Consider the following 11,496-nt stretch of genomic DNA (forward strand, 5'->3'; position numbering starts at 1 on the left):
ACACTTCCTTTTATGCTCTCGGCAATGTTACCAGGGGCTTATGGACATTTGTGGAGGTGGCCTAATGCTGACCCATAATCCAGCCATATCACCAGCAACTCGGTGAACATTAACTCTTTGAACACAGTATGAAAACTCTAGCTCCTATTATTAGTCCTTCAAACAATATAACTGCTATTGCAATAGGCATTTTTGGAGTTGGCTTTATCTATCATGTTATCGCTGACTCTGACATCATATTCCACATGGCTACAATAAATCTGTTTGTCTCAGTGTAATATATATGTATATATATATATATATATATATATATATATATATATATATATATGATCCAAGGAGAGACGGAAGCAGGCGGCACTCATCGGCATCCAGGTAACGGATTTATTCAAACATTTTCATGCCAAAGGGGTACAGGTGGTGGGGGAGGGTGAGGACAGGTCACAACACCGGACGACGGCAAGAAGTTTAGCACCTTTGTGCTTCCACGGGTCCACTGGACCTGAGGAAGCACAAAGGTGCGAAATGCCAGACGACTGTGAGCCGTTTCGAACCTTTGTGCTTCCATGGGTCCAGTGGACCCGTGGAAGCACAAAGGTGCGAGACGGCTCGCCTTCGTCTGGCGTTGTGACCTGTCCTCACCCTCCCCCACCACCTGTACCCCTTTGGCATGAAAATGTTTGAATAAAGCCGTTACCTGGATGCCGATGAGTGCCGCCTACTTCCATCTCTCCTTGGATCTTACACTTGGTCTACCCCCTGGGACGTGCATCCGGCTTTTCTGCTTTCTAGGAATGAGCTTACAGCAATACCTTGCTTTGGATTAGCAGTGCCCGGTTTTTCGCTCACTCTTGCTAATATATATATATGTATATACAGTCATATGAAAAAGTTTGGGCACCCCTATTAATGTTAACCTTTTTTCTTTATAACAATTTGGGTTTTTTGCAGCAGCTATTTCAGTTTCATATATCTAATAACTGATGGACTGAGTAATATTTCTGGATTGAAATGAGGTTTTGAGGTAATAGGGGTGCCCAAACTTTTTCATATGACTGTATATACAATGCCTTGCGAAAGTATTAGGCCACCTTGAATCTTTCATCCTTTTCCCATATTTCAGGCTTCAAAAATAAAGCTATAATCGCAGCAAAGGTCCGGGGTCTCAGTGTCTTCAAGCTCGTCATCGACACTTCTGCCTGAAACCCCATCCGCACGCGTTCCCGTTTTCTCGGCCTGAGCGGAATTTAACATGGTAGTTGAACTTGGCGAGGCGGGCCATCCATCTTTGCTCCAACGCCCCCAGCTTAGCATTTTCTAGATGGACTACTTGGTTATTTTCCATCATTACCACCACCTTAACCCCGGTCAAATATTCCGCAAAGCGTTCTGTCATAGTGTGACGCCCTGGAGAATCCAGGTAGTCACAAATAGGCCCCTGCATAACATCTTCCCACACTTAGGTGACATTCAGCCGACCTGAAACCCTAGTCACCACCCCTAGGGAAAGATAGACACACCAGTGGGCGTGACCAGGCGGTTGGTGCACGCCCACCCAGGGGTTTAGACAGCCCAGGGCGGGAAAGTAGACAGATTTCTGTTGTAGTTCAAGTTGAGAGGAGGTATGCTGGGGCTGTGTGCAGCTCCAGCACAGAAGGTCAAGTTGAACAGTGCCAGAGTAGGAGCCCTGGTACTTCTGGCTAGGTGGCAGATGGTGGTCTCCATCAGCAGGAGATGGGAAGACGGCTTGGTGTAACCGAGGTGGACCGGGACAGGGTAGTGGCCTGCCGGTACCGACCAGGGGAACCGACCCGGAACCATAGCACAAGGGGGGTACTCGGACTCTGAAGCCGGAAACCAGAAACGACTGGACTGGTTAATTAACCGATTGAGGCCAGGACTAGAGATCCTGTCCCACCCAAAGTCCCTCATAGAAGACAACAGCCCACCGATTAGGGATAAGAGATCACCACCAGGGCTCATAGATCCCACGGGCCAGTGTCTGCGGGAGCGGCTCCTTAGGCCACATCCAGCCGGGAGCGGACTCCTACGTTTCACACTAGGACGTCATTTTCTACTTAAAACAGTGCAGAGGACAGAGATAGAGACCACCAGCCAGGTGGGGGACCCTGAATACAACCGGCCGTGGCACCGGCCTTCATCACCTTGGTTTACCAGAGACTCGTATGTTTGTTTTCAACAGTGAGTACACCAGCACCCCCGGCGGTCACTATTCCCTGCACCAACTCACCGGGTCCCGGGGCCACCATCCCTGCCCACGGAGGGGTTAACAACTTGCTGCTCAACATCTCCCCCGGGTGCCCCGTAACTGCAGCGGTGGTGTCCCAACTCATCACACACCGTGGGTGGCGTCACAAACTCGATAATCCCAGTACGGCCCAGCCCATACATATACGTCCTTCCAACCCCCTTTTATTCGGTGTGTCCGCCAAACCCCCGGGTCCGGAGACCCTCGAGCCACTACCCATGAAGGTCCGGACCTGAGCAGCGCCGGCTGCTGTGCACGGGGGCGGCTCAATAGCCCAGACCAAGGCCAGGAGTTCTAAACGGAACGAACTGTAATTCACAGGGTTACGTTTGGTCTTACTCAAGCCTAGACTCCCATATGCAATTACCCGCTGATGCCCATCCTGCACCTGTGCTAATTGCCCCTAAGCCATGGAGACTACCATCGGTGTACATCAGGAATGGGGCATCAAAACGTGCGTAGGGCAGCAGGGGGCACTTCACACCTTCAAACGCTTCTTGTTGTGAAGGTCCCCAGGTGACAGAACCATTTTGGAACCCCGGAGTGACTTCCCTCATGTTTTCTGCTGCATTTTTCCTGCCAAAACATACTTTTTTATGTGCCGAGAAGAAGCACCTAAAAAGCAACATGGGCACTTAGCCTTATTGTTGACGTGACATTAGCGCTACAGCCAATCAGTGACCTCAGCGGTTGTGCGTGTCTCTTGCCATCCACTCAATCAGAACCACTGAAATTACCAATTGGCTGAAGTGGTAGTGACTCAGTGCGGGACCCAGGGAGAAGGAATAGAGCCCATTGCGCTGCCCATAAAATGCATGAATATGCAGGTCCTCCCTTTATTAACAAATCTGGGGTTCTAAGGCATGACGTCCATAGAAATAATAGAAATCAGTTCATCTACTGGTTATGATGGTGCCGTATCATTTACTGTAAAGAAACACTCAACTTTTTCACTTACTTCCTTGTCTTGGGAAAACGAAAATAGAAACTCTATCCAGTAATTGCAGGTTTTTCTGCCTTGACGGTTTCTAATATTACTGACAATGGAGCTTACCTGTGACGAGATGAGGCTTTGTTTCAATGTGAAACCTATCGATTTCTGCTCCTCCCTCCCCATTGCATTCAAATACCAAACAATAGGGCTACAAATAGCTTAGAGTTTTCTACACTTTCTAGCAAACCAACTGGAGAAGAATATTTGTGACCTCTGCAGCCACCGTTTGGCCAAACCGAGAATTCTTAGCCTTTATAGTTTGTTCTGTAGAGCCCTATGTAAAACTTGATGGGTTTCCATTAGCTTGTGCAGAGACCGGCAGGGGCGACTTGGGCAGCTTGTGGAAGAAGAGTGGCTGAGGATTGATATTGTGTCCTCAGGTAAAACTAGGACCAGAAGGTCACATTGTTTAGTTGATTGCAGATCCATTTTAAAACCCACTCATCATTTATCCTGAGTAGGAGCGTATTTTATTCCATTTGGTGCTGAAGGGGTTAAGGTTTCTTTTCTATCCTGCAGTGATTGACTTGTAGCTGCTAATCTCAGCTGCAGTCACACCCTTCTCCTATATAAAGCCACTCCTCACTCTCTCCCATGCCGGTAATAGTTCATTCTATGCTGACCTGTGAAGAGGTTGTTCCTGGAGAAAGCTGTGGTTCTCTTTCCAGCAGGATTCATTGCAGTCCCTCTCAGGAGAAGAACTGTTGACTTGTGAAGAAGTTGTTGCTGGAAAAAGATGTGGTTCTCTTTCCATCAGGATTCATTTTAAAACCTGCTCCTCATTTATCCCGAGTAGGAGCGTATTTAATTCCATTTGTTGCTGAAGGGGTTAAGGTTTCTCTTCTATCCTGCAGTGATTGACTTGTAGCTGCTAATCTCAGCTGCAGTCACACCCCTCTCTTATATAAAGCCACTCCTCACTCTCTCCCATGCCAGTTATAGTTCATTCTATGCTGACCTGTGAAGAGGTTGTTGCTGGAGAAAGTTGTGGTTCTCTTTCCAGCAGGATTCATTGCAGTCCCTCTCAGGAGAAGAACTGTTAACTTGTGAAGAAGTTGTTGCTGGAAAAAGATGTGGTTCTCTTTCCAGCATGATTAATTTTAAAACCTGCTCCTCATTTATCCTGAATAAGAGCATATTTAATTCCATTTGGTGTTGAAGGGGTTAAGGTTTCTTTTCTATCCTCCAGTGATTGATTTGTAGCTGCTAATCTCAGCTGCAGTCACACCCTTCTCCTATATAAAGCACTCCTCACTCTCTCCCATGCCGGTTATAGTTCATTCTATGCTGACCTGTGAAGACGTTGTTCCTGGAGAACGCTGTGGTTCTCTTTCCAGCAGGATTCATTGCAGTCCCTCTCAGGAGAAGAACTGTTGACTTGTGAAGAAGTTGTTGCTGGAAAAAGATGTGGTTCTCTTTCCAGCAGGATTCATTTTAAAACCTGCTCCTCATTTATCCTGAGTAGGAGCGTATTTAATTCCATTTGTTGCTGAAGGGGTTAAGGTTTCTCTTCTATCCTGCAGTGATTGACTTGTAGCTGTTAATCTCAGCTGCAGCCAAGTCCTTCTCCTATATAAACCCACTCCTCACGCTCTACTATGCTGGTTATAGTTCATTCTATGTTGACTTGTGAAGAGGTTGCTGCTGAACAAAGATGTGGTTCTCTTTGAAGCAGGATTCATTGAAGGAAGAACTGGAAGATCCATTTTAAAACCTGCTCATCATTTATCCTGCGTAAGAGCATATTTAATTCCATTTGGTGTTGAAGGGGTTAAGGTATGTTTTCTATCTCGCTGAGATTGACTTGTAGCTGCTAATCTCAGCTGCAGCCACGCCCTTCTCTTATATAAGCCCACTCCTCACTCTCTCCCATGCCAGTTATAGTTCATTCTATGCTGACCTGTGAAGAAGTTGTCGCTGGAGAAAACTTCTGTTGTTCTCTTTCCAGCAGGATTCATTGGAGAACCTCTCAGGAGAAGAACTGGAAGATTTGTTTTAAAACCCGCTCATCATTTATCCTGAGGGGTTAACGTTTTTTTTTCTATCCTGCACAGATTGACTTGTAGCAGTTAATCTGAGCTGCAGCCACACCCTTCTCCTATGTAAATTTATTCCTCACTCTCTCCCTTGCCAGTTATAGTTCATTCTATGCTGACCTGTGAAAAAGTTGTCGCTGGAGAAAGCTGAGGTTTTCTTTTCAGCAGGATTTGGTAGAGTCCTTCACAGGAGAAGAACTGGAAGATCCATTTTAAAACCCGCTCATCATTTATCCTGAGGGGTTAAGGTTTCTTTTCTTTTTTTTTTTAAATCAGGTTCATTTTTATTTAACATCAAAATTATACAACACATAAAATAATTCCCTCCATAGAAATATCACAGAAAGGGAAAAAACCTTTAGTCAATAAGAAAAACCACACAAATAACATAATAAACAATGCACCCGCAGTCCACGTCTCATTTCAATATGGGTCTCAAAGTGCATATTATTTCCCAATATATTCTCCATAGTATAGCTTACCCAGCATCATTATGACATTATATATATATATACACATATACATACACGCACGCACGCATGCACACACATATACATGCACACACATATACATGCACACACATATACATACACACACATTCCAGCAGTACGCATATCACCCTATTTGAGGAAATTTGTTAACCGGTCAGAAGGAGAAGGACCTGGTCGCTCGCACTGTCCTGCAGTAACGCCGAGGAGGGAAGGCCTGGGGTATCCAACCATGCCCCCCAGATCTTATAGAACTTTTTCAATGCATTTCTTTTAAGGTATACTCCTCTCTCCAGTCGAAGTATAGCGTTTACTCTTTCCCTAAAATCCCCGATGACCGGAGGCGCTGGGTCCAACCAGTGGTAGGCCAACAGTTTCCTAGCCTGGTACAAGAGACGTGTAATACCGACCATTACCGGCGAACTCAAGTCCACCCCCCCCTCCAGTAGACCCAGGATACATATAATAGGTCTTGGCTGTAGACGGATATTGAAAACTTGTCTAACCAAATCTAGTACTGCCCTCCAGTAATCTTCAATGTTCCCACAGGACCACATCATATGCATCAGATTCGCACCTTCCTGTCCGCACCTAGGACACAGATCATCCATCCTAACTCCCATCTTATGCAATAGACTAGGTGTCCTATATACTCTATGTAACAGGAATAGCTGTGACAGTCGTTGGCCTTCAGATACAGCAAGGCTTGGAGTCTGAGACAGGACCTCACCCCACTGTTCCTCTGTCATAGGGCCTAGGTCCCTCTCCCACTTCTCTCTAGCCTGCAAAGGGAATTTGTCGAGGTGTCTAGATAACATCACTGTATACAACCTAGAAATAATACCATAGGAGCGATCAGATGTCAACAATTCAGTAAGAGTGTGATTCCGCTCTATCCTAATGTCCATACGACGTGTCTGTGTCTCATAGGCATGACGGAGCTGCAGGTATTGGTAAAAGGAGCTGTGCGGTATGCCAAACTCAGCTTGAAGCTGGTCAAATCTTTTAAGTATATTATTCTGAAGAATCTGAGACACCTGATGCACCCACCTGCTCACCCACATTCTCCAACCCGGGAGTCTCTGCAGCTCCGCCAGTCCACGATTATGCCATAAGGGCCAGTACTCAGTCATTCCTGATATTCCCAGCAACTGCTTCCCTCTATCCCACACCTTGTACATCAATGATAATGTTGGATATAATGTTCCTCCTCTGGGTGAGTATCCTGCGTCCAAAAAAGCCACTGGGTGTCCCCATTCTGCAAGGCCCCTCACCAATTTGCCCCCAGCGTCATATGCCTCATCCTTTCCCCACCCCCTGAAGTGCTGCATCTGTGCCGCAACATAATAAACCCACGGGTTGGGGACTGCCAGACCCCCATCCTCCTTCCCTCTCTGCAGGGTCTCAAGGCGGATTCTAGCCTGCTGCTTTTGCCACAAGAGTTCCCGAAACAAAGTGTTGATTTTACGGAAAAATTTCCAGTGGATCCATATTGGGGCGTTGTGGAGAAGATACAGAAGTTTGGGCATCAGTACCATTTTTAGTAGATTAGCACGGCCAATAAGGGACAGTGGGAGTCGACACCAGGCATCTATCTTGTTCCTAAACTGAGCCAACACTGGTTCCAGATTTTGAGAGTAGTAATCACGCGGTCGGGCACTAACCACAATCCCCAGGTATTTAAATTTATCCACCGTCGGAATTGGCAGCCCCAGAGTACTAAAATTAGATGGGAGTGGATCTATAGGGAGCAGGGCCGATTTCTTCCAGTTTATTAGGAGTCCCGAGCGCCTACCAAATTCTATAATAATATTTATTGCTGGGCCCACCGATGTCCCCACCTCCCTGAGATACAGCAACAAATCGTCCGCATAGAGGGAAACCTTATGCTCCAGACCGCCTATCTCAAACCCCTTTACGCCAGCGGATGCACGAAGCATAGCCGCCAATGGCTCAATTGCCGCTGCAAATAGTAATGGAGAGAGAGGACAGCCCTGTCTCGTGCCCCTGGCCAAATTAAAAGACGAGGAGGTACAACGATTAACTCGAATCCTGGCCCGCGGAGAGGCATATAACAATTTGACCCAGCCAATAAATCTGGAGCCAAGACCCAATTTCTCCAAAACTACCCATAGGAAATTCCATTCAATACTGTCAAAGGCTTTGGCTGCATCTAATGACAGGACTGCTCTCTCCTTGTTTCTCCCCTCAGAACTTAGCTGTATCCCCAGGAATAAACGTCGCAAATTAATGGAAGTAGATTTATTGGGGATGAATCCAGTCTGATCCTCGTGGATCACTGACGTGATCACCCGGGACAATCTGTTAGCTAGAATTTTAGCGATTAATTTAATATCTAATGTAAGCAGCAAGATTGGGCGATAGGAGTCAGGCGCGGTCGGATCTTTCCCGGGTTTTAAAATCAGAACAATAATAGCCTCCCTCATGGATGCAGGGAGGGATCCCTTCTCCTCAGCATCTCTGAACACATCCAAGAGTCTTGGCAGCAGCAGATGGGTATATAATTTGTAGAATTCACCCGGGAGTCCGTCCGCACCTGGGGCCTTTTCATTTTGGATTTGACCGAGCGCCTCCTCCAGCTCCTCCAGGTCTATATCTCTATTCAGGGATTCTCTCTCACTATCTGACAGACTGGGGAGAGTGATCTCCTCCACAAAGTCCCGCAGTTCCTCATCCCCATAATGCGATTTAGAGGAGTATAATTGGGTGTAATACTGTTGCATGACCTCCACAATCCTCCCGCTGTCCCTCACCTCCTCTCCAGTGTCAAGTTTCAATTTGGTGATATAGGTCAATCCCTCCTGTGCCCTAGCAATTGTAGCCAAGAGATGTCCCACACTCTCCCCCTCCGTAAAGTACCGCTGCTTAAGGAAAAAGCGTTTGTTAGTGGCCAAGGAAGTCATATGGTCTCTCAGAGCTCTCTGTGCCCTCTCTAAGTCCCGCTTGGCATCATCTGTAGGGTTAGATATAAGAAGTCGTTCTGCATCACCTAAAGTGTCCGTCAGATACTTAGTGCGCTCTCTTGTTTTCGCCTTTCGGGTGCAAATTTCCCTAATATATGTCCCACGAACATACGCCTTCATTGCGTCCCACACTATATGTTTAGATGCCGTACCATCATTTGTCACAAAATATTCCCGTATAGTGTCAGTCAGAGTGCCCCCTATCAGTTGTATCCAAAAAGGGTTGAGCCGCCAAGGTATCCCCGCCAGCCGGTCTGGGTCCCCAAGCCTTAGACGGACCTGTAGTGGGGAGTGGTCAGACACCCCCCTGGCCAGGTACGTGACTGAAGCTACACAAGGCAGCAGCTGAGCATTTCCAATGGCCAGGTCAATCCGGGACAGTGAATGATGAGAACTAGAATAGCATGAATACTGCCGGACCTGCGGGTTTCTAATACGCCAAATATCTACATATCCCACCTCCTCCATCAGTCTGGCAAGGGATGTAGCTGCCGCCCCCACTGAGATATTCCCTGTATGTAACTTATCCCAATACGGGTGCAAGTAATTATTATAGTCTCCTACTAATAGGGTGGGGACCTCAGGGAGGGAAGCAACAAAATTGAGGATACGTTTCAATGGTTCCCCTGTGTATGGCGGCGGAATATAAATTGCAACTAGAACACAGCGCACATTATGAAGGACACAGTAAAGACATACAAATCTACCCTCCTGATCCACAGAAGATTTAAGACACTCAAACGGCACTGTCCTGTGTATCAGGACACTCACCCCCCTGGAATGTGTGGTATATACAGAGTGGTACTCATGGGCTATCCATTTTTTGTGGAGCAAGTGGAGCCGCTCCTTCACCAAGTGCGTTTCTGATAAGAATATTATGTCTGGCTTAAGCTGCTGTAGAAACAGAAAAACTGCACATCTCTTAGTGGCTTCACCCAATCCTCGCACATTCCAGGCCACTATATTAACCTCCTTCACCATAAGGGTGAGTGCACATATGTAACAGCAGGGGGCAGCAAGCGGGGACCTCCGGACCCATCTGCAGCAGTTCCCATAGATGAGCATAGACCAAACAGGTGCATAAAACAAAAAGGTCAAACAACATAAAAACATACACAGTAAACCAGGACATTCCTCTCAAACAGAGGGAAGTGGGGCTAAACATAACCGTAAGAGCACATAACGGTTTAAATTCCTGAACAGTCATCAACTGCATAGTAACCTATCTGGGTGGCTCCTGCCAACCGTCCATAAGTGTTCCAGCTGGGAAACATAGCACGTTCACCTCAGCAAGTCCAACAGCAAGGAATCCGCAATAATCCTCAGCGGAGATTTCTGCGCACTCCTTTTTCATTGGTATCGAGCCATGCGGCTGCATCCTTTGGAGTGTCAAAAAACTTTGTCCCACCATCCGCCACCACTCGCAGCCTGGTAGGGTATAGCATTGAGTAAGAGATCTGCAGCTGCCTCAGGCGTTTTTTGACATCAATAAATTGCGCTCTCCTCCGCTGGATTTCAGTGGAAAAATCCGGGTACAGTGAGACCTTATGGCCGTCAATAGCCAGATCCTTAATCTCCCGGGCTCTGCGGAGCGCAGTGTCCCTGTCCCTGAAGTGCAGTAGCTTGAGGAGGATAGGACGAGGGGGTGCCCCTGGTGGTGGGGGTCTAGTGGGGACCCTATGTGCCCGCTCAATAGTGAAGAAAGGAGAAAACAGATCCATACCCAAAGTCTTGGGGAGCCACATTTCAAAAAAAGCTACTGGATTATTGCCTTCTGCCTTTTCTGGGACCCCGACCAGTCGGAGATTGCTTCTGCGGGATCTGTTTTCTAGATCGTCCACCTTAGCCCTAAGCAATGAGATATTGTGGATTGCTCTGCCAAGGTCCCGAGTCAGAGGGGGAAGCTTATCCTCTGTGGCACTGACCCGGTCTTCCAGGGCCCCCACCCGTACATTGACCCCCTGCAACTCGTGCCTGATAGATGAAATGTCCATTTTAATTCCTCCCATCTGTATGTTCAAAGTGGCTAGCATATTGTTGCAGGTGTTTACTGCTGCAAGCACATCACTGAGGGTGGGCTCTGCTCTCCCAGGATCTGTGTTTTCATCTGCAGCTCTAAGGTTGTCCCCCTTCTCCACATTACTGGCAGCAGCCAACATACTCACAGCTCCCTGCTGCTCTTCCTCCTCCATCAGTTCTTGTCCTGGGATCTCCTCCACGCTGGGGTCACACTGCTTAACAGCTCCAGGTATCTCAGGCTGATCTCGTGCAAACTTGCTGAGGCGAGCTATTGCATCAGACGCCCTGCCCCCACCTGAAGCTCCAGCGTCCATGAGTGTGGCCTGTGTCCCGCGCTTCTTATCAGCCCGAGTTCTGGTCATATCACTCAGGTCTTTGAAGCCCCCTCAGTCTAGGAGAGGTCACCACTCCAGGAAAGCAGTAAAACAAACTTTAACCCCAGCTGGACAGGATTATACAGGAGTTTTTTGCAGGAGCTCTCTCTACACAAGTCTTCCTCACATGCTGCTCAGGCCACGCCCCCTAAGGTTTCTTTTCTATCCTGCTGAGAATGACTTGTAGCTCCCAATCTCAGCTGCAGCTACGCCCTTCTCCTATATAAGCCCAATCCTCACTCTCTCCCATGCTGGTTACAGTTCTTTCTATGCTGACCTGTGAAGGAATTGTCTCTGGATAAAGCTGTGGTTCTCTTTCCAGCAGGATTCAG

The 11,496-nt window shown here is 47.4% G+C and overlaps 1 long non-coding RNA gene across 1 annotated transcript in view; it reads right to left on the reverse strand.

Annotated features, from left to right (window-relative positions):
* LOC142256771 (uncharacterized) overlaps positions 1-10,995 on the reverse strand; it is a 12,154-nt gene extending 1,159 nt beyond the window's left edge. The window contains exon 1 of the long non-coding RNA XR_012727566.1: positions 10,937-10,995. This is a non-coding gene — a long non-coding RNA (uncharacterized LOC142256771). The remainder of the gene's footprint in view (positions 1-10,936) is intronic.
* Positions 10,996-11,496: the final 501 nt, after the last annotated feature.

The sequence above is a fragment of the Anomaloglossus baeobatrachus genome, chromosome 11, assembly GCF_048569485.1.
Source record: "Anomaloglossus baeobatrachus isolate aAnoBae1 chromosome 11, aAnoBae1.hap1, whole genome shotgun sequence".
Taxonomy (NCBI): Eukaryota; Metazoa; Chordata; class Amphibia; order Anura; family Aromobatidae; genus Anomaloglossus; species Anomaloglossus baeobatrachus.